Source organism: Callithrix jacchus, chromosome 1, assembly GCF_049354715.1.
Source record: "Callithrix jacchus isolate 240 chromosome 1, calJac240_pri, whole genome shotgun sequence".
In the NCBI taxonomy this organism is placed as follows: domain Eukaryota; kingdom Metazoa; phylum Chordata; class Mammalia; order Primates; family Cebidae; genus Callithrix; species Callithrix jacchus.
Window position 1 is genome coordinate 55356692 of NC_133502.1, and position 19952 is coordinate 55376643.

The window sequence follows — 19952 nt, forward strand, 5'->3', positions numbered from 1 at the left end:
AGTAAGACTGATCTGGGGCCTGACATTCTATATCTATCAGGGCCAGGACTAGGCACAAAATTTAAGGGTTGACAAAAAATTCAGTAATCAAGATAATATTTTAATGCAATATTTGGAAAAATCCAAATGAATACCAAAAAAAAAAATCCATGATGAACAGAATACCCAAATTTTAAATGCAGGATTAAGGATCTCAATTGATGTTAAAATCAGACCACATTTTGAGCAGCAAGTTTCCATAGCCAAAAAAATTAACTCATTCCAAGGGATTATGCCACTTATTTTGACCAATTACGCACTAATCTGCTGAGTTGGGCATATGCTAGAACTATATATACATGCACGCAGACATCTCATCTTATGCTTACATCATCATGGGAAGGAATTATAATTAGTTGAAGAAACTTACATTCTCAGCTTGGGGGAGGAATCATTTTTGTGCCCATGGAGAGTGTTAGCAATGCCTCGAGACATTTTTGTTGGAACAAGATCTATGGAGTCTGCCGGCTTCGGGTGGGTAGAGGTCAAGATGCTACTAAATATCATACAATGCACAAGACAGCTCTCCACAACAAATAATTATCCGGCCTAAAATATCAACAGTGTTGAGATTGAGAAATTCTGCTATAAAAATAGTATACAGCATATAAGGACACCACAGACAATCGATGTTGTCATAACTGAGTTTGAACTCAAGTATCCTTGAGTTTTGGATCTTTCCTGCTTACCACCTTCCCTCACTATGAAGAGAGCATTTTAACTTCTAACTTTGGGCATGACTTAGTCACAGTCAATAAAGAATACCTCTTTATGTATAAAGATATAACATATGAAGAAATTAATACTCAGAATCTTTAGGCAAGGGCCATTGGGTGACAAATTGAAAAGGTTAGGTAGAGTGGGTACTTGTTTCTAATTTAAATCCAATTAAGGATGCAAGCCCATTGTGATTCTGTGGAAAATTGGCTGTGACAATGTTTAATGAAAGTAGATCTCAAACTACATTCTCTGGCATTGAATTCGGAAAGTTAAACTTTCCCTGACGTTTTGTACTTTAGATTCGAGCCAGGAGAAAATTCATCTAGCTTTCCAAAATTGTTTATCTGTTGGTTGAATCATAATCATATCAAAAGCCAAAATTAAACATGCACAAGAACATAATTTAAAATGTGTGAGTACATGAATAAATAAAACATCAATATTTTCATTGAAATCGTATTCTAGGGGTATTAAAAATGATAGAATCCTGGGAGGACGAGGCGGGTGGATCACAAGGTCAAGAGATTGAGACCATCCTGGTCAACATGGTGAAACCCCATCTCTACTAAAAATACAAAAAATTAGCTGGGCATGGTGGCGTGTGCCTGTAATCCCAGCTACTCGGGAGGCTAAGGCAGGAAAATTGCCTGAACCCAGAAGGCAGAGGTTGCAGTGAGCCGAGATCGTGCCATTGCACACCAGCCTGGGTAACAAGAGCGAAACTCTGTCTCAAAAAAAAAAAAGATAGAATCCAACCTTACTCTGTACCCCTTCTGATCACAAAGTTCCAAGGTATAAAACAACTATAAATGGTTTCAAAGAGTCTTAGGGAAAAGTAAAATGTGCCTGCTTGTACAAAAATTGAGACATAAAGTTACTATATTAACTAATAATTATTGGAGAGCTATGGATTGATGATTTATATATTGTCTTTCAGCACTAAAGCTACTTTTCTATGATCTGCTGTGTGTTGCTGGGCCTGAGATTTTACAAAACATTTCTAAGGCTTTCTTGACTTCTACCTTCTCTTAGGCTAACAGAAGGCACAGACAGGAGATTGGAAGGAAGAAAGAAGGGAGAAGGTATTTCCATCTTGTTCTCCAATTTCTGAACAGCCACCGCTATGGCCTCCAAGTTCTTTTGGTACTCCTGGCACCAGACACATGCTCTCAACCCAGGGGCCAACAGCGGGGTGAGGTGGAGGCCTCCTCCAAGCTCCTCTTCTCTTTTGTATCCCCAGGCCTCGGGGTAGTAGCTACTCTCAGCAGTTACTAACACTGGGGTTTGTGATGGTCAATTTTAAGTGTCAACTTGACCAAGCTAAGGGATGCCAGAGAGCTAGTAAAATATTACTTCTGGGTGTGTCTGTGAGGGTGTTTCTGAAAGAGATTTCATGGCTGAGTAAGGAAGGGTGTCCTCACCAATGTGAGTGAGCATCATTCTATCCACTGAGGGCCTGAATAGGAGAAAAAGTCTAAGGAAGGGCACATGTTTTTCCTCTTCTTGAGCTGAGATAACCCTCTTTTCCTGCCCCTGAGCATCAGTGTTCTGTTTCTCAGGCTTTTGTATTTGGACTGTGACGACACCAAAAGTTTTCTTGGGCCTCCAGCTTGCAGATGGCAGATCACGAAACTTCTCAGTCCCAACAATTACGGAGCCAATCCCTCAAAATAAATCTCTATGTACCTACCCATATCTATCTATCTATATAGACTAGAGAGATGGAGGAAGAGAGGGGAGGAGGGAGAGAGGGACGGAGTGGGAGAAAAGGAGAGGGAGAGGGAGAGGGAGAGAGGGAGGAAGGGAGAGGGAGGGAGGGAGGGAAAGTGGGGGAGAGAGAAAGAGAGATCCTATTGCTTCCCTTGAGAACCCCTGACTAACACAGGGCTACCTCAGCATTCCCTTTCTGTTCTTTCAACTTTCAAACACCTGAGTAAATAATTCTCTGCATGAAATCTCTCTGCTTGAAATATCTATCCTCCTTCTATTTTCCGAACTAGAACTTCACTGATGTAGGAAACTAACAACAAAGATATAGGAGATGTATAGCAAAAAAATGCATGTAAATGTGCTGATTACATCTTTTCATATACAACTTATCAGTTCTGCATTTCTCTGTGACTGTGCTAGGAATGAATAACGTGTAGAACATTGCATTGTATGGCTTGAACAGAATAGGTACTTATAAAGAGAGTGTATTTATTTGCCATTCATGCTTTTTCTTTTCCAAACTGGAGGAAGATGAAGATTAGGCAGATTAAAATTTTATTTTTTATAAAAAGGATTCCAGCTGTTTGACCAAAAGAAGAAGTGTCCAGAATGAATTTCAATAATGTATCACTACCAGATGTTACCTAGAGTTTTCTCCTTTTTAAGAGCAGTGAAGCCTGACCAAGAGAAACACTTAATCATCCCACTCTTCCTTTGGGATTGTAGAAAATTGTTACCTGCAAACCTTGCAGACCTAATTGATCATGTGAGAGTGTGTATGACTGTGTATAACTTTTGATTTGCCTGTTCATTTTAAACAAATACTTCTCTATTTTTTCTGTGGATCCTGGATGTTCATAAGTCTGAAAGAAACTTGAATATGCTGGCAGCCTGGCTTCAGTCATCTAAATTATACTATGCATAACTGTGAATGTCTTCCCTAAAACACAGAACCTTAGGAATGATGAAAATTTCGGAATAGTCTGACAATCATTTTATTCTACACAGCAGTTGGTGATTTTATGCCAATTTCAATAACATTTGATAGGTAAGGAGAAGATAAATGAATGTCTGTATCTTTATAAAGCCAGTTATATATCTTATAAAATATAGTACCTTGCTGTTCATAATATTCATGTTAGAGGAAAATATTTTTCTTGCCCTCACTCATGTGATTGTATTGAGTGAGGTCTACAGTTAATAGAGATATTTATACAGCCACTGTCTGCAGATTACCAGTGGCCCAATGCCACAAACTATTCAATGAATTTGGAACAACATCCTGGATGCTAATAGAGAGAAACAAAGGAACATGAGATATGGGCCCTGCTTTATTAATCACAGTCTTCAGCAGGAAGTGATAGGATAATCATGTGTGTCTTTACTGCAGCCTGACAAACTTTATAAATACATACACATATGAAGGGCTCTTTGTGATGCAGAGACGTGCTTAAGTGATAGATAATTCGTGGAGAGGCCATTTGAAATCAGGGGAATGATTACTGTGACCTGGGGTATGAGTCTGCTGTCTTAGCCTGACTTCCCCCTGGGAAAACAAAGTCTGTGGTTCAGGCTTTTGTACAGGTAGTCTGTTTTGGAAAGAAATCCCAGGGAATAGGAGTGAAGCATTACTGATTTTAGAACAAGGAAGAAGGAGAAGGCAAATCAAGGATAATTCCTTGAGTTGGTCACCACTGTGGGTTTACTGGAGCTCTACCATGCTGGTACCTTGGTTGGCCAAATAGAGTGTCCACTCAAAGGATCATGGGGAAAAGCATTTATCCATCAGCTCTAGGATGTCCCTTGGATCTCCCCCTGGGATTTAGCATTGCCCATTGGTACCCACTTCCAGAGTCATAGGTGTCCTATACCACAGCATGAAGAGCACAGGGCAGGTTAGGAGAGAAGCAGTGCTTTCAGCATAAAATGGGCCAAAGCCTGTGCAAGCTTGTTTACAGTAGCTGCAACTACAGTGGGAAGCAAGATTAAAATGGCCTGAGTCAGTGTCCAAGAGGAGTCCGATAGGTCCAAAACAGACTTTTGCAAGGAAGTCATCTAGATAAGATATTTGGCTTTCTCTGCTATGACAAATGTTTTCATAAGGAAGTACCTGTCAATATGTCCTGGTTTATATTTTCTTTTTCTTTCTTTCTTCTTCTCTTCCTCCTCCTCTTCCACCCCTTCTTCTTTTTGCTGCTGCTTTTGCTTTTGAGAAAGGATCTCACTCTGTTGCCCAAACTGGAGTACAGTGGCACAGCCTTGACCTCCCAGGGTTAAGTGATCCTCCTGCCTTAGCCTCCCTAGTAGCTGGGACTACAGGTGCACACTTCCACATCCAGCTAGTTTTGTTTATTTTTAGTACAGATGAGGTGTCGCTATGTTACCTAGGCTGGTCTCAAACTCCTGGACTTAAGCAATCCTCCTGCTTCAGCCTCCCAAAATGCCAGGATTATAGGCATGAGCCACCACACCTGGCCTTCTTTTTCTTATGAAGCACCTCATTTTCACAGGACATTCCACTAATAATAAACTAATTTATTTCCTGGCTCTTATATAAGTGATGTGTGTGTTATCAACTTGAAGAAAGGGAAACTTTCTTGTCTTACCTTAAACTGACTAGATTGTAATCTTTATTGCTTACTGTAACTAACTACAGGCCCACCCCAACTTGGGGTGGAAGGAGGAAGGTAAATATATTTTGATTTATTGATCATTTTGTGAGACAGAGCTTCACTCTCTTGCTCAGGCTGGAGAGCAGTGGTGCAATCTTGGCTCTCTACAACCTCCACCCTGCCAGGTTCAAGCCATTTTCATACCTCAGCCTCCTGAGTAGCTGGTATTACAGGCGCATGATACCGTGCTTGGCTAATTTTTGTATTTTTAGTAGAGACAAGGTTTGTTGGCCAGGCTGGTTTCAAACTCCTGACCTCAAGTGATCCGCTCACCTCAGCCTCCCAACGTGCTGGGATTACAGGCATGAGCCTTAACACCCAGCCTGTAAATATATTTTTAAAGAGCTACTGTCTACATAAACAATTTGAGTCACCCCAAATCAGCTTGTTGGCACCATTCTGATGGCTCATCTCATGCAATCCAGCATAAGAAATACTGAGCCTCCAGCAAGATTCACTTGCTCACCAGGCTGTCCTCTGGGAACTGGCACCTGGCTTCAGGGCCCTACAACAACCCCACACATTCAAGTCTGGAATTCCTAAGGGCATCTGGGTGACTTCATACTTGCCACGTGGGGAGAGAGGGTTGGAGAGTAGTCATGATGGGTAGCCATGGGGTCCAGGGCCCCCGCAGGTATTGGTTCAGCTCAGGGCATCCTGCTGGGATGGCGCTGCTGCTCTGGCTGGTCTCAGCTACGTGAGGAGGGCCTAGAAACTTTTGAGGAAGTTGCTCCAATACACAAGGGGGAAAGGAGGACAGGACCGGCTCCCCACTACCTTGCTCCCAGCCCAACCCAGGGCCTGGGCCTGGGGCCTTCTTGCCTGGATCTGAGAGCAGAACTAATTCTTGTAGTTGCCTCTTGTTTTAAAAACGTCTTTCCTAGAGTCCAAGTCACTGTTATTCTGACAGACTAAACACCTGAAGAAATGGACTTTTGCTTTGTGTTCTAATGCTGAACGTTTATAAATCAGGCTTTATGCAGTGTAGAAATGCGTATGTATATTGGAAACCCGTTTTTATCTGCAATACAACCAAGGGGCAACTCATTAGTGGTATTAAAAAACCATCTTCATGCTTTATATATTACTCCCCAGACACTCATATTCTACTTAGAATGCACTCCTGGTTTAAGCAGAATGGAACTTACCTCATTTTCATTTGATCTGTAATAGAATCTGTAGGCAACACTATACGTTTTCTTCTATTCTTCATGTTTAAAGGTGCCACGTTATTATTTTAACCCTTGGTTAATATTTCTTACAACCCATATTTAAATCACAGGTTCCACAGAAAACAACACTATCAAGGTAATATAGTGCAAACATTGTCACCTGTATACCCTTTCTTAAGACGACAGCCTTAATGCTGCTGTTACTGTTGAACTGCTCCTGTTTCCATGAGGTTAACATATAAAAAATGTATTATTCATGAAAGAAAATGCATTTCATTTATTTTACCAATTGTTATTATTGTTCTAGAGGGGGAAATAAATGAAAACTGTGGTAGTTGTAGAAATGCATCCTTATTCAGGACTTAATATACACTAACAATTTAGACTACTTACCTTCTTCAACTTTAAGCCTTCCATTAAACTGCAAAGCTTGATGTCAGCTAAACTCTATAAATGTTAATTTAAGGTCAAGGTGCTCCTGGGAAGCATTTGAATGCTTAGAGCAGAGCCCAAGAAAACTTCTTTTCAAAGATTTATGGGATGATATGGCTCCTTTCTGAAAAATAGGAACTCTATTTCTACCTTTTCCAATCACTTTCTATTTCAAGCTCTAGGACACACTTTCCTTTATGGATGTTTCTGAGATATTTAATAGCATTCAGGAGATGTTAAAATGCAAATTTTTTCCATGTGTAATGTATAGTGTCTCTCCAATTTTAACTTCATTTAGTAATGCCAAATGCTTTGTATGGTGAGGAATGAATCATCCATAACTCAGGAGCACCTTCGTCCATAAAAATGGCCAAAGTGCAGTTGCATCATTTACAATATCAAATTATAACAAGGTAGGATTTTTAGCCAATAATCACTTTTTCTGAGACTAAATCACATTTCAAAGTGCATTTAAGGTTTGGTTCAAAGGGGCCCACAGTCCTAGTTTTCTCTGTTGCCTAAATTACTGTATGGAATAAAGCTGTGCACACAGGAATATGAAGTTGTTCCCCACATTTAGGCTACCAAAGTTTATTTCAACAAGCATCCGGAATCTTTTGGGGGGATCAGAAAGAGCAGCACGGTTTATTATTTGGCTGGAAGCTATGGAGTCACTTCATTTCACGTGTGAACGTGAGGTGCTGACAGTGAAGTCTCACAAGGAGAGAGGAAACAACATCACAATATTCATATTTCTTTCTGGGGTACAGGGTAGTTAGGCCAAGGTTTATTGACTCTTCTAGGAATCTCCCACCCATAGCCACTGGTCAAGGAAGGCAGATTTAGACAGTATCTTAAGTGTTTATTATTATCATTATTATTAAAATCAGTTTTATTTAAGAATTTCCAACATTGGCAACTCTTTTAAAAAGCAACCAAGCACAGGACACAGAACTTCAGCAAACAGCATTCTTACGGGTAGCTAACAGATATTAGAACTTCCACCCTTCTTTAAGACACCTGAGCTCACTGGTGAACTCTGCTTCCCGGTACTCCTGAAAGCACACCACAAGCTCAGTCCATGTTCCCAACCCATCAGCTTCAGTTCACATTACCACACCTAAATATCAGTAACAGAAGGGAACATACACCATACAGCATTCACAGCAGTGGACAAAGGGGTAGAAGGAGTACAAGTATTGTTTTACTTAACACATCCAACTAACATGGGTTATCTAAGAACAAAAACTCACTTAAAGTCTTCTACCAGATGTGGATGTCCTTTGAATGCAAAAATATTCGTACATTATTTGCACTCAATGACCTCTGCACACTCTCTCACCAAAGTTACAGATGGAGAGACACATCTCACCAAGTTAAAAAATATCCATCATGCACCACCAAGTGTCTGCATGCACTCTCTCCTTTTCTCGCTCATACTAGCCATTCATGCCTCGGCACCATCCACACAAGGTTTCAAAGGTTCAAACAGCCCTCTGGTTCCATATCACAGCCTTGCATTCATAGCATTGATATGACTCTATGAAATAAAGAGTAGTGGATAAAAATGGTACACCCGCCATCAAAGACGCAGCCTGTGATGCGTGATGATGAATTCCTGAATGAGAAAGCATGTAGACAGAAGTATTTCTATGGCAGAATATTTACAGCACTACTTTTAATGAAGTGTTTCTTCCATAAACGTTTGAAATGAGATGAACTACAGAGATTAAATGAAGGCTTCATATTGTACTTTTGTATATGAGGGGAGACAAGTGTTAAAAAACAAAACAAAAGAACCGAACACTGTGACACCATGATCTTCCAAAAGGAGATTTTCTTAAGAAAACAAAAATCTGTACAGTGGGGTTCAAATTAAAACAAGGAGGAAAGAATATAGTTCTAATCAATGGTTTCCATTCTGAACATGCAAAGGATTCACTTGACAAGTCCAGGGATAAAATATCACAGGAGAAACCTTTTGATGTCAATTGTAGTGTGTTGGTTTACCAATCAGGCAAACAGCAGTTCACTTTCAACCACTCGATATTTCAGCCTTTCAAGTAACAAAACTTACAAAATTCCTTTAGCTTTGTCTTTTTTCTAAAGAAAAATGCCAAAAATACTGCTGAATATATTCCACACTGAACAAACCAATTTTGAACACTCTTAGTTCATATTTATTTTATAACATACTTACCATGAGTTTAGAAAAATTTGAATTCCCAGGATTCTATACCAAGCAACCACAACCCCACTGTCTACAATCCTGAGCCAAAAAACTTAGAATCCATGCTTGAGCCAAAACCTCCATTAAAACCTCTGCCCGACCCCGCATTTGATGCTGATCCCCAACCAACTGCTGCACCAGAATTAGAACCACTATAAGAGTTATTTCCAGAACCAAAGGCCTAGTGTGTCTTCCTCTGGATGTTGCCTTGGCTTGGTTATTACCTAAGGAAACTAACTGGTTCTGCTGGCTGGCTAACATGCCCATCATACCCCAATTGCTCAGTAGCACTGCCTGGGCTGCAGCCATCAAGGCTGGATTAATGCCAAACGTACTGAAGTTCAACCCACCACCCATATTACTACCTTGACTGTTTCCCAAACCAGCACCCCCACCTCTACTTTTACAAAATCCACCCTGATTCCCAAAGCCACCTGGATTACCACCAAATCTTCCACTTATTTTTGTCTATTGCTATTGTGCTTGCAAGTTTCTTTGAAATGATTGCACCATGGACTACACCATATAGTCAAGCCATGGTGACCCCTGTGATCTACATGTACACCTCCAGATGGCCTCCCAGAACCAGAAAGTCTGAGATAGCAGAAAAATCGCAAAAGGAGAAGAATATACTCCACACTGAGCAAACCAATTTTGAACATTCTTAGTGCATATGTATTTTACAATATACTTACCATGAGTTTAGAAAACTTTGAATTCCCAGTACTTCTGCAGTGCCTAATTAACTGACCCTGTGACATTCCACCATTGTTCTTGCCTCAATTGATAAGTCAACCTTGTGACACTGGACCCTGTAGCCTGATTAACTGACCTTGTGACATTCTACCACTATTCCTGCCTCAACTGATAGGTCAACCTTGTGACATTGGATCCTGTCACACCTCCCCCTAGCTTATTAAAAAATCATCCTAAACTGTAACTTTCCATCGCCTACCCAAAACCAGCTCCTATCCCACCACTCTCTGCTGACTATCTTTTCAGACTCAGCCTGCTCACACCCTAGTGAATAAAAAGCCTTGCTGCTCATACAAAGCCATTTTAGGTGGTTTCTTCATTCAGAGCATGCTTAACAGTACTTAGGTTCAGCAATGGATATATGAACACTGATTCCTTTAATGATCAAGTCCTCTCCCCAGAGAGACTGCTCAACCTGATCTTCTGCAAAGTAACAAAGGCAAAGGCCATGAATGACTTGGGGATGAAGACATCCACCACTTCCCCGTACTGACAGAAGAACTGCTGCAGCCCATCCACAGCCATGTCTTCTGTTGTGTGCTCCACAAGCACTTTTCTGCCTCTCAAAGACTCAGCTGGGCTTTGCTTAAAAATTAGGAAGTTGACAGTCACACCATCATCCATCTATCATAGGTTGCTATGACATTACTTTCACCTGTGTTTCATATTTTGTTAAACAAACAAAGCCACCCCCCCTTTGAATAACTAGTTGTAATATCTTTCTTGACCTGAACCATAAGAACGTCTCCAAAGGTACTAAAATACTCTTTCAGGTCCTGTTCAGTTGTTTTCCATGGGACACCCAGCACTATGAAATCGGATGTCTTCTGGACTGCTCTTTTCACTTTCACTGCTGAGGAAGCATCTGTCTCATCCATTTTGCTTTAGTTATCTTTGGGGTAACTGACAACATACACCAGATTTCCCCAGCCAGCATCAGGGGCATGCAGCATTCCTTCTACCAGTCGGACACCTCTCACCTCTCATACATTGTGACGGTGGATTTCTGTAAGGAAGCCCACATGCCCCTGGAAACTGGGCTGTAACCATGGACAGAAGCACTGTCCCATTGTCTTCTGATGGTATGTCAATGGGCTCATCATTCTCATCTTCGCTTACCCAATTATATTCAGTTATCTTTCATTTTTCTGTGAGGCTGCTACTAGGAAGCCCGACAGGGACACCAAGGCAGCGAAAGATTCAAGCGCAGCCCAGTGACCGCTTGACTCCCACTTTTAAGTGTTTTATATAACATTTTATATAACACAATATTTCCCAGGCCAAGTGATAAAAGGCCAGCCAATATACAGGCTATCCAGAGGTTTATTAGGTGGTTTGACAGAACAGCTTTGTCTAGCAAGGCATGATGTTGATTAAGCAGGGCAATGAGATTTTTCTCTCAGGAATCTGAAAGTGAAATAAAAAACAGAGTTGAGCAATTAGCAGAGGGGTTGAAGGGGAAAGGATGTGCAGAGAAGGTCATTTGCAGAGGCCATTAGGCAGTAAAGGTTATAAATGAGCAGACACTCTAATAATGCCACAGTCATAAAGTATAAAATGCACATGTAGAAAGAAATTCCTCAGAAACAACAGGATAGAGAAGTTAAGTCATGTTAATCACAAAATACTAGAATACAAACCTTCTCCCTGAGGCCTGGAAGCAGGCCTTTCTCTAATCCCACCGGCACTTGCTCTCCTCATTCCCATATGTCTTTTTTTTACAATGTCTTTTTAATTAAGATAACCTGAATTCTTTTCATAGCCCCAACAAAGAGGGACAGGACGGTCGCTTATGGAGCTACCAGTGAGGCTGAGAAAGTAACTCAGGAGCCTTATCATCTGATGGAGAGTGACTCCTGTCTCATTGAGGAAGGAGATTCCTTCCTTAAGCTTCTAAGACCACTTCCCCTTAACCTTCTACATTGCATTTCAAAGGAGAAGTAAAAGTTAAAAACAGAAGGTCAGTGGGGGAGACAAAACCGGTACCACAAGCCGCCCTGGAGGTCAAAGATCAAACCCCCACCCTAGTTCCTATCCTATCCATAGATCACAGGCATGTATGGAGGAATCTTCCCCCGAAGGCATTGTTCTTGCTTAATTATGATTAGACACCCACTTAAGTCACATACCCCTTGCTTACCTTATCGATCACAACCCCCTCACATGTACCCCCTAACATTGTGAGTCTTTAAAAGAGGCCAGGATTTTCTAGTCAGGGAGTTCGGTTCTCTCCCAGCCACGTAAAAAGCTACTTCCTTCACAAACCTGGTGTCCAAGAGGTTCTGTCTGAGGTGTGTCCTGCTACATCATGACTGACAAAAGGCGAAATTATGCAGACTTCACAATAATCATTGCATTCCTGAGCAAAGTCTTGTCTAAATAGCACCACGTTTTTGGTGAAAAGGAGACACCTGGAGGTCGGCGTGGATGTGGCTGGCAACAGCAACAGAAGAAATGCAGGTGGATCTGGAAGAACGGCCACCCTGAGGGTCGCTGAGGAAGAAAGTCAGCCTCAGACTTACTCTTAGTGCCTTCCCCTGGTTGATGCTGTGAGGCCTCTCGCTTTCAAGACAAAAGCACACCTTGAGTCCCTTCTCTTGCTTAACTGAGTATGGAAGAAAGAGGCCAGAAGGAAAGAGTCTCTTAGAGTCCTTGACAGAACAGACTTGCTTTGACCAGTGCTGGCCTCTCATTAGGAACTTGTTCTGAGGAAGAAGACCCTTAATCACCTTCGGCTTTCAATATTGCATCTCGAAAGGAGAAGTCTGAAATTAGCCAGAGGAGGGACTAGTTGGCACCACCAGCCGGTTAAGGATAAGACCCCTGCTGCTGAAGACAATCCCATGTATAGATCACGAATATGGCATGGCGGAATCTCTCTGAAGGCACTGTTTTTACTTAAACAGGATCAAACCCCCACCCCCACGCCTACTTCATGGGTCAAGACCCTTTCACGTGTAATTTCTAGAGTTGTAAGCCTTTAAAAGGGCAGGGACTTTCTTTGTTAGGTGAGCTTGGCTGTTAGGCAACTATGCCGCCCTGCTCCTGACCGAATAAATCACCCCTTCCTTCCCAGTTTGGTGTTCGCGAGGTTTGTCATGTGCCTTTTCCTGCTTTAGTTCTTTCAGGGAAAATCTGGTCTAAAATAATTAGAAATAAGAGGAGCAGTGAGATTCCAAATAACCCAAGCAGCCTTGTTTGTGAAATGGTAAGCTGTGGTAGAAAGTACTGGGGTGAGAGTATAGTCTATCTGCGACTAAGAGCATCTCACTTCACCCTTCTGGGCCTCAGTTTCTTCATGCCCTCTGCCACCTGCAAGCTAAAGACCCAAGAAACCTGGTGATGTCAGTCTCACTCTGAGCCCAAAGGCCTAAGAACTGGGAGCATTAATTGGGTCCTAGTTTAAGGGCATGAGAAGATCAATACCCCAGCTTAGGCAGTCAGGTACAGAGAAAGAATTCAACCTTGCTTCATCTTTGTGTTCTATTTGGGCCCTCAGTGGGTTAGACAATGCCCGCTCGCACTGGGAAGGACAGTCCACTTTACTTAGTCCACCAATTCAAATGCTAATTTCCTCCAGAAACACGCTCACACACATGCCAACAAATTGTGTTTAACTAGATATCTGAGTATATCATACCCCAGTCAAGTCAACGTAAAATTAACCATCACACTGCCCATAGGTAAGAAATAGTTTGTGGATTATTTACTTATTTACTACCTCTTTCTAACAAGGATCTAAGACAGATTTATATAATCATAGTTTTTTGGTTTGAAGAAACTTCCAAAGTTTTTAGAACCATCACTCCACTGAGATATGTAACATATATTTGTATACTGACAGAGACAGGGACCTCACCATCTCACATTTTAGGATAGCATTCTTGAAAAGTTTATTCATTTACTCATCTATTAAACAAATATATAGTCACATTCTACAATGTACTTGGAACTATGGTAGCTGCTGGGAATATAATGAGGAATAAGATGTGGTCCCCACACTCAAGCAGATTTTCCTCCAGTAAAAAAGATGGGGCCAGGCGTGGTGGCTCATGCTTGTAATCTCAGCACTTTGGGAGGCCAAGGCAGGCAGATCAACTGAGGTTAGGAGTACAAGATGAGCCTGGCCAACATAGTGAAACCCCATCTCTACTAAAAATACAAAATTAGCTGGGTATGGTGGCGCATACCTGTAATCCCAGCTACAGGAGGCTAAGGCAAGAGAATTGCTTGAACCTGGGAGGTGGAGGTTGCAGTGAGCTGAGACTGTACCACTGTACTCCAGCCTTGGCAGCAAAGTAAGACCCTGTATCCAAAAAAAAAAAAAGATGGAAAAGTAAACAGCCAAGTACAATATAGTGTGATGAGTTCATTGATTAAGCGTGCACAGAGGGTGCTACACAGAAGTGTACCCACAAGGAGGAATAACAGAGCCTTGGGGTGTCGTGGACCAGAAGGAAGAGCAAATGAGTTAGTGAGGCTAAGGGTAGACATGGGAAGTGTGTAAGGGTGGGTGCGCATGGATATACGCATGGTATGTATACACACAAGTTCTCTTTTTGTACTTCTGTATGTGTGGATTTTGAGGGCAGCTGGTTTCAGGCAGAGAGCTGCATGTGCAGAAGCCCAGGAGTTAGGAAGAAATGGTGACTTACGAAAGTGGCAAGTAGTTCTTTGTAAATAGACCTTAAATGTGGGGAGCAAGGAAAGATTAGAGATTGAAGCAAGGGCCTGATTAAGGGTTTGGATTTTGTTTTTGTGGTGATGAAAAGTTGTTGAAGGCTTTTAGTGGGGAAATCAGGTTTTCCTTTTTGGAAATATTACTTTGTCTGCAATGTGGGTGAAACAATTGAAGCAGCAAAGCTGAAGGCAGGGAGACCAGCTCTGAGACAGTTGTAGAAACTCAGATGTAAGATAATGGAATTTTGAATGACGTGGTGTCAGTGAGGATGGAGGAGGTGCCCTTGGCACCTCCAAGCATATAGTCCAAGCAGATTTGCCCCCAAATCAGATACAGGATGCCTTCCTATATTCTCTCACTGACTACAATACGTATTGTTTGCATTTATCATGACCTCTTATAATTGTTTCCTTGCACATCTTTCCCACTGGACAGTAACTTTCTTGAAGTGAATAAATGCTTATTTCCACCTTGCATCTAGTTTCCCAGAACTCTACCCAATACCTGGAAGATTCTTCAACGTTTGCTGAAGGAGAAACATGTATCCCTTATACATTTTCTATCCATTTTCCTAGTTATACCACTTGGCAACTGTGAGAAACATATTTAAACCGACTTTCTATTTATGTTACTTTATTATTATTTTTTTTTTTTAATTTTTTATTGCATTTTAGGTTTTGGGGTACATGTGCAGAACATGCAAGACAGTTGCATAGGTACACACATGGCAGTGTGTTTTGCTTCCTTTCTCCCCTTCACCCAGATTTGGCATTTCTCCCCAGGCTATCCCTCCCCAGCTCCCCCACCCCCCGCCTGCCCTCCCCTTTTCCCCCCAATAGACCCCAGTGTTTAGTACTCCCCTCTCTGTGTCCATGTGTTCTCATTTTTCATCACCCACCTATGAGTGAGAATATGCGGTATTTCATTTTCTGTTCTTGTGTCAGTTTGCTGAGAATGATGTTCTCCAGATTCATCCATGTCCCTACAAACGACACGAACTCATTATTTCTGATTGCTGCATAGTATTCCATGGTGTATATGAGCCACATTTTCCTAATCCAGTCTATCATCAATGGGCATTTGGGTTGGTTCCAGGTCTTTGCTATTGTAAACAGTGCTGCAATGAACATTCGTGTGCATGTGTCCTTATAGTAGAACGATTACTTTATTATTTTTTTAAGACCAGGCTGGAATGCCGTGGTGTGATCTTGGCTCACTGCAACCTCCACCTCCCAGGTTCAAGTGATTCTCCTGTCTCAGCCTCCCAACTAGCTGGGATTACAAACGCTTGCCACCATGCCCAGCTAATTTTGTGTTTTTAGTAGAGATGAGGTTTCACCATGTTGTTCAGGCTCGTCTCGAACTCCAGACCTCAAGTGATCCACCCACCTTGGCCTCTCAAAGTGCTGGGATTACAGACGTGAGTCACCGTGCCCAGCCTCGGCCCCTACTTTCTGTTTAAAGTCTCTTCAGAGCTCCCTTTTTCACTTCCAGACTCAACAACTTAATCCTTTCAACAGTTTTGTCTGACTTGGTTTTGAATCCTTCACAATCCTAATTCCAATTCACCTAGTTATGATAAATTCCCAGACAGTTCACTTGATTTCTGGAATCTTGGAAGATACCATCCAAGCTCCAGAAATAAGTGAGACTGAAGAACTTAGCCAGAACTATGCTGTTGACCAATGTCTATCTGCAACTGGCATGGTCTTCTTTTCCAAAGACAAAGTAAAAGACTAAAGCAAAGAGAAAGCACTTCAAGGAAATGAACTATTTCCTCATACATCCTACGAAAATGTCCTCTATGTAAAGATTGGGGAAGGAGTGGGAAGCTGTGCAGGAAGGTTCCAGGTAGGCAGGAGTGAATCCAGTCCCAATAACAAAGAGCAAAAAGAAATGCAAGCAGTTGAAATGAGAACCCAAGAGGGTCTACATTGCATTTTAGCCCTTAGGCTGCCAAAGCAGAGTATCAACTTCAATCCCATTCACAAGTTACCCAACCATCTCTCTCCCAAAAAACTAAAATATTTAACATTCCTTGTTATTTTTCTTTAGATATACATGTATAAGCACAGACTTTCTGGCTGGAGAAGGAGAGAGACAGCAATATTAAAGAATAAAAGTTCCATTGTTCTGTTGCTTCCAAAGTAAATGATGGAAATTATAAGCTAATTTACATATGGGAGATTAGCAGAGTATCCCTTTATTCCTATTAATATATTTTCCCTTCCTAATTATAAAGATTTGAATCTTTTTAAAACAACTTTATACGAAACATTTGTGTGGATATAAGAACTGCATGTTAAATGCTAATTCTGGATGAGTTATTTGCATAACCTTACAAAGGAGCTAAATTGCTTGTATTTAATAATAAATAGAGAGTTTAAAAAGGATTGCGGATATCTTGAGAGAATGTGAAACAGAGAAAAAATTTGCTTCTATTTTAAGATATGGAACTTTTTTCCACTTTCGAATTTAAAGCTACTCTTCACCCTCTAGAGAAAACTTGTCCTAACTTTCCAATAAGCTTAATATTCCAAGTCTCCTGTAACATGACAGTTCAAATATATTGAAGGTGAAGAGCTAATCTGTTTTTAAATGAACATGGATAATTTTCAAAAGATAATAAACTGCATCTAAAATAGTTTTGCATTTGAAAAGTAGAGACTTTCAAGGATTATAGATTCTGCATATGTTAGCAAAATAAAGAGAATTGTGGAAATTATCCAGGGAATTCAGGGAGAGTCAAAATTTATAAAGAAAAAAAGATTAAAGTCTTTTTTTTTAAGTACAAAATTTGACAGTGTTCATGAATCAGATAGCAGTCATCACTCCTGCAGGAGAAACATGATTGTAGGTGAAATACACATGAAATAAATATGATAAATACTTCTAAATTTGATTTGATGCTTATGCTCTTTGAAATCAGGAACCAGCCTCTTCCTTACCAGCATTCAATACTATAGACACTTTTATCATTCTTTCTCCCCTTCTCCCCTTAACTCTTTCCTCAATTAATACCATCCTCTGTTGGGTTTCCTTCTATCTCTTTGTCAAATCCTCCGGACACTCCTTGTGGACCCCTGTCTCCTTTTGACTTCTAATTGTTGTCTTTCCCCAGGATTTAGTCCTGAGCTCTATTTTTTTCTTAATTGCCCTCTCTCTATGGGATCTGTTCAGTTCCCATGACTTTAAATTCCATTTATATACTCCCAAATACCAAATTTATACCCAAAAGCTCTCCTCAGAGTTCTGGTTTGCAGACTCCTGCTAGATATCTCCTCTCAAATGTCTCCTGACATCTCAAGGCATTCCCAAACTGCACAATTAAGACAGCTCACCACTCCTGTCTCCCAAACTCCTCCACTTCAGCCCCGACACTCAGTCTGGTTGCTCTATATCAACACAGTGTCTCTGTCATTTCTACATTGAAAATGTACATCGAATCCTTCCACTGTTCTTCACTTCCACCACTGCCACTCTAGTCTAAGCTATCATCTCACATCGACTATTTTGTAGGCTTCTCTACCAGGTACTGACATGACTCCAGCAACCAGTTTCCTCCAAAACAACTACAGTCATCTTCGTATGTCACAGGTGGTTACTGGCTGCCCTTCCTTGGAGTTAAAAAGCAAATTCTAGACCCTATTGCAAAATGGCTGCTCTGGATTGCCACGAGTTTGACCTGATCTGTGAACATGTCACTTTTCTATTAAAACCCATTCATTGGCTTCCTACTGCATAAGAATAAAATCCAAACTCCTTACCACAGTCTACAAAGACCCCACATGATTTGGCTCTTTCCTGTCTGACAAAACTCACCCACTTCCTGGTCCCTTACCTTTTCTCACTATTCTGCAGCCACACTGACTTTCTTTCAACCCTTAAATGCCCCATTCTCGGCGACTTTACACATGCTGTTCCTGTATTAGGAATCCTCTTTCTCTTGCTTTTATGTAAATGACTCTTTCAATTCTCAGCTTAAATGTCATTCCTTCAAAGAGGCCTTCCACTGCAACCCAGTGCAGTGGCAGATGCCTACAGTCCAGCTACCCAGGAGGTGGAGGCAGTAGGATTGCTTGAGCCCAGGAGATCTGAGCTATAATACGTGATGATTGCACCTATGAATAGCCACCACACTCTAGCCTGGACAATATAGTGAGACGCCCATCTCTAAATAAATAAATATAGAGGTCTTCCTCTGCAATATGTAATACCATGTATCATGTGTTTATTTCCTTCCATGCACTTACCATAATTTATATTTATTTATTTGTCTATTCTGTTCTTGTTTTGATATTCTTCTCGAGACGGTTAACACTCTAAGATCAAGGACTAAATTTGTTTTATTCCCTTAAGTACCTAGAGCTTAGTATAGTACCTGTCACAGACTAGGCCGTCAAACATCTTTGTAGAATGAGTAAAGGAATGAAGAAATGCATAAGCTGTGGCAATTACAGAGGTAAAGTGTTTTACCAAATTCTTAGAGAGTGAATAAAACTAGTCAACTTCTCAGCATCTGGAAACTCAGTGGTGGGTGGCTGTAGTTTGCTACTTGAGAACTTGTTACATTTTAGGAAGAAATTATGTTCTATAGCAATATTTTCATGTCTGAAGAGCATTAAAGGTTTTGTCACGTAGCCTTTCAAAATGTCAAATGCCTATTGTATTGGGGTTTTTAATGTTTTTAAATGACTTAAGCTAAATTGCATTCTCATTATTTACCCACAAAACTCTCGCATGGCCCTATGGAATAGAGTCAAGCCCTACAAATGAAGACAAGAAGTCAGCACACAGAGACTGAAGCGGGCTGTCATTGCACGTCTCCAATTTTCCTAGCATGAGATGGAAAAACATCACTGTAGCATGGTGACTGCAGAAGAGAATTACTCACCAATGTGGGTTGGGACCAATGACTTTAAGAGTACATGATTCAATGACTCTCAACGTAGTCAATGAGTTGATGTGGCTCCTTTGACTTCTATGCTATTTTCTTTGTCCCAATATAATTTTTTGAGTCCTAAATATTGCTTCTGGGGTTACATAGAATATATGCAAGGCCAATGTCAAGTCCTTGACAATTTCAAAAAAGAAATATATTGAGATCTGCCAGAAAATAGCCTCTACCCTGCTAATTCCCTCTGAGTGACATTTCAAAGCTGATTACTTAGCCCCACTCAGACAGATATCCCACTGCAATCAACATCCTTCTTGTGTTAGCCTAATAGGGATTTTGCCTTAATAAGAAATATAGAATTGGTTCTTAGTGATAATTATGATAATAATTTTCAAAAGACAAGTCTTTCCCTTAATAAATAATCCTTCTCTAAGAGCAAGCATCCTTGAATCTTATCTCTGCTGTTTTTCAAATTAACATTTTAAAAAATCAATTTTGATACTTGAGACTTATGCAAGGATAAGCGGAACTCAGAAGTGACAGATTCTACTTTTATATGGATATGGATGTGTACCTGATGCCAACCGTAGGGGGGAAGTAAGCAAATTTACTCATTAAGGTGTTCCTTAATCTTCACATGTCA

The 19952-nt window shown here is 40.9% G+C and overlaps 1 protein-coding gene and 1 pseudogene across 1 annotated transcript in view; both read right to left on the bottom strand.

The window, feature by feature from the left end:
* The window catches only part of TDRD3 (tudor domain containing 3), a 328644-nt gene that overhangs the window by 288553 nt on the left and 20139 nt on the right, over positions 1 to 19952 (bottom strand). The gene's annotated exons all lie outside the window — the stretch shown is intronic.
* LOC100410383 (TAR DNA-binding protein 43 pseudogene) lies at positions 8366 to 11910 on the bottom strand (annotated as a pseudogene).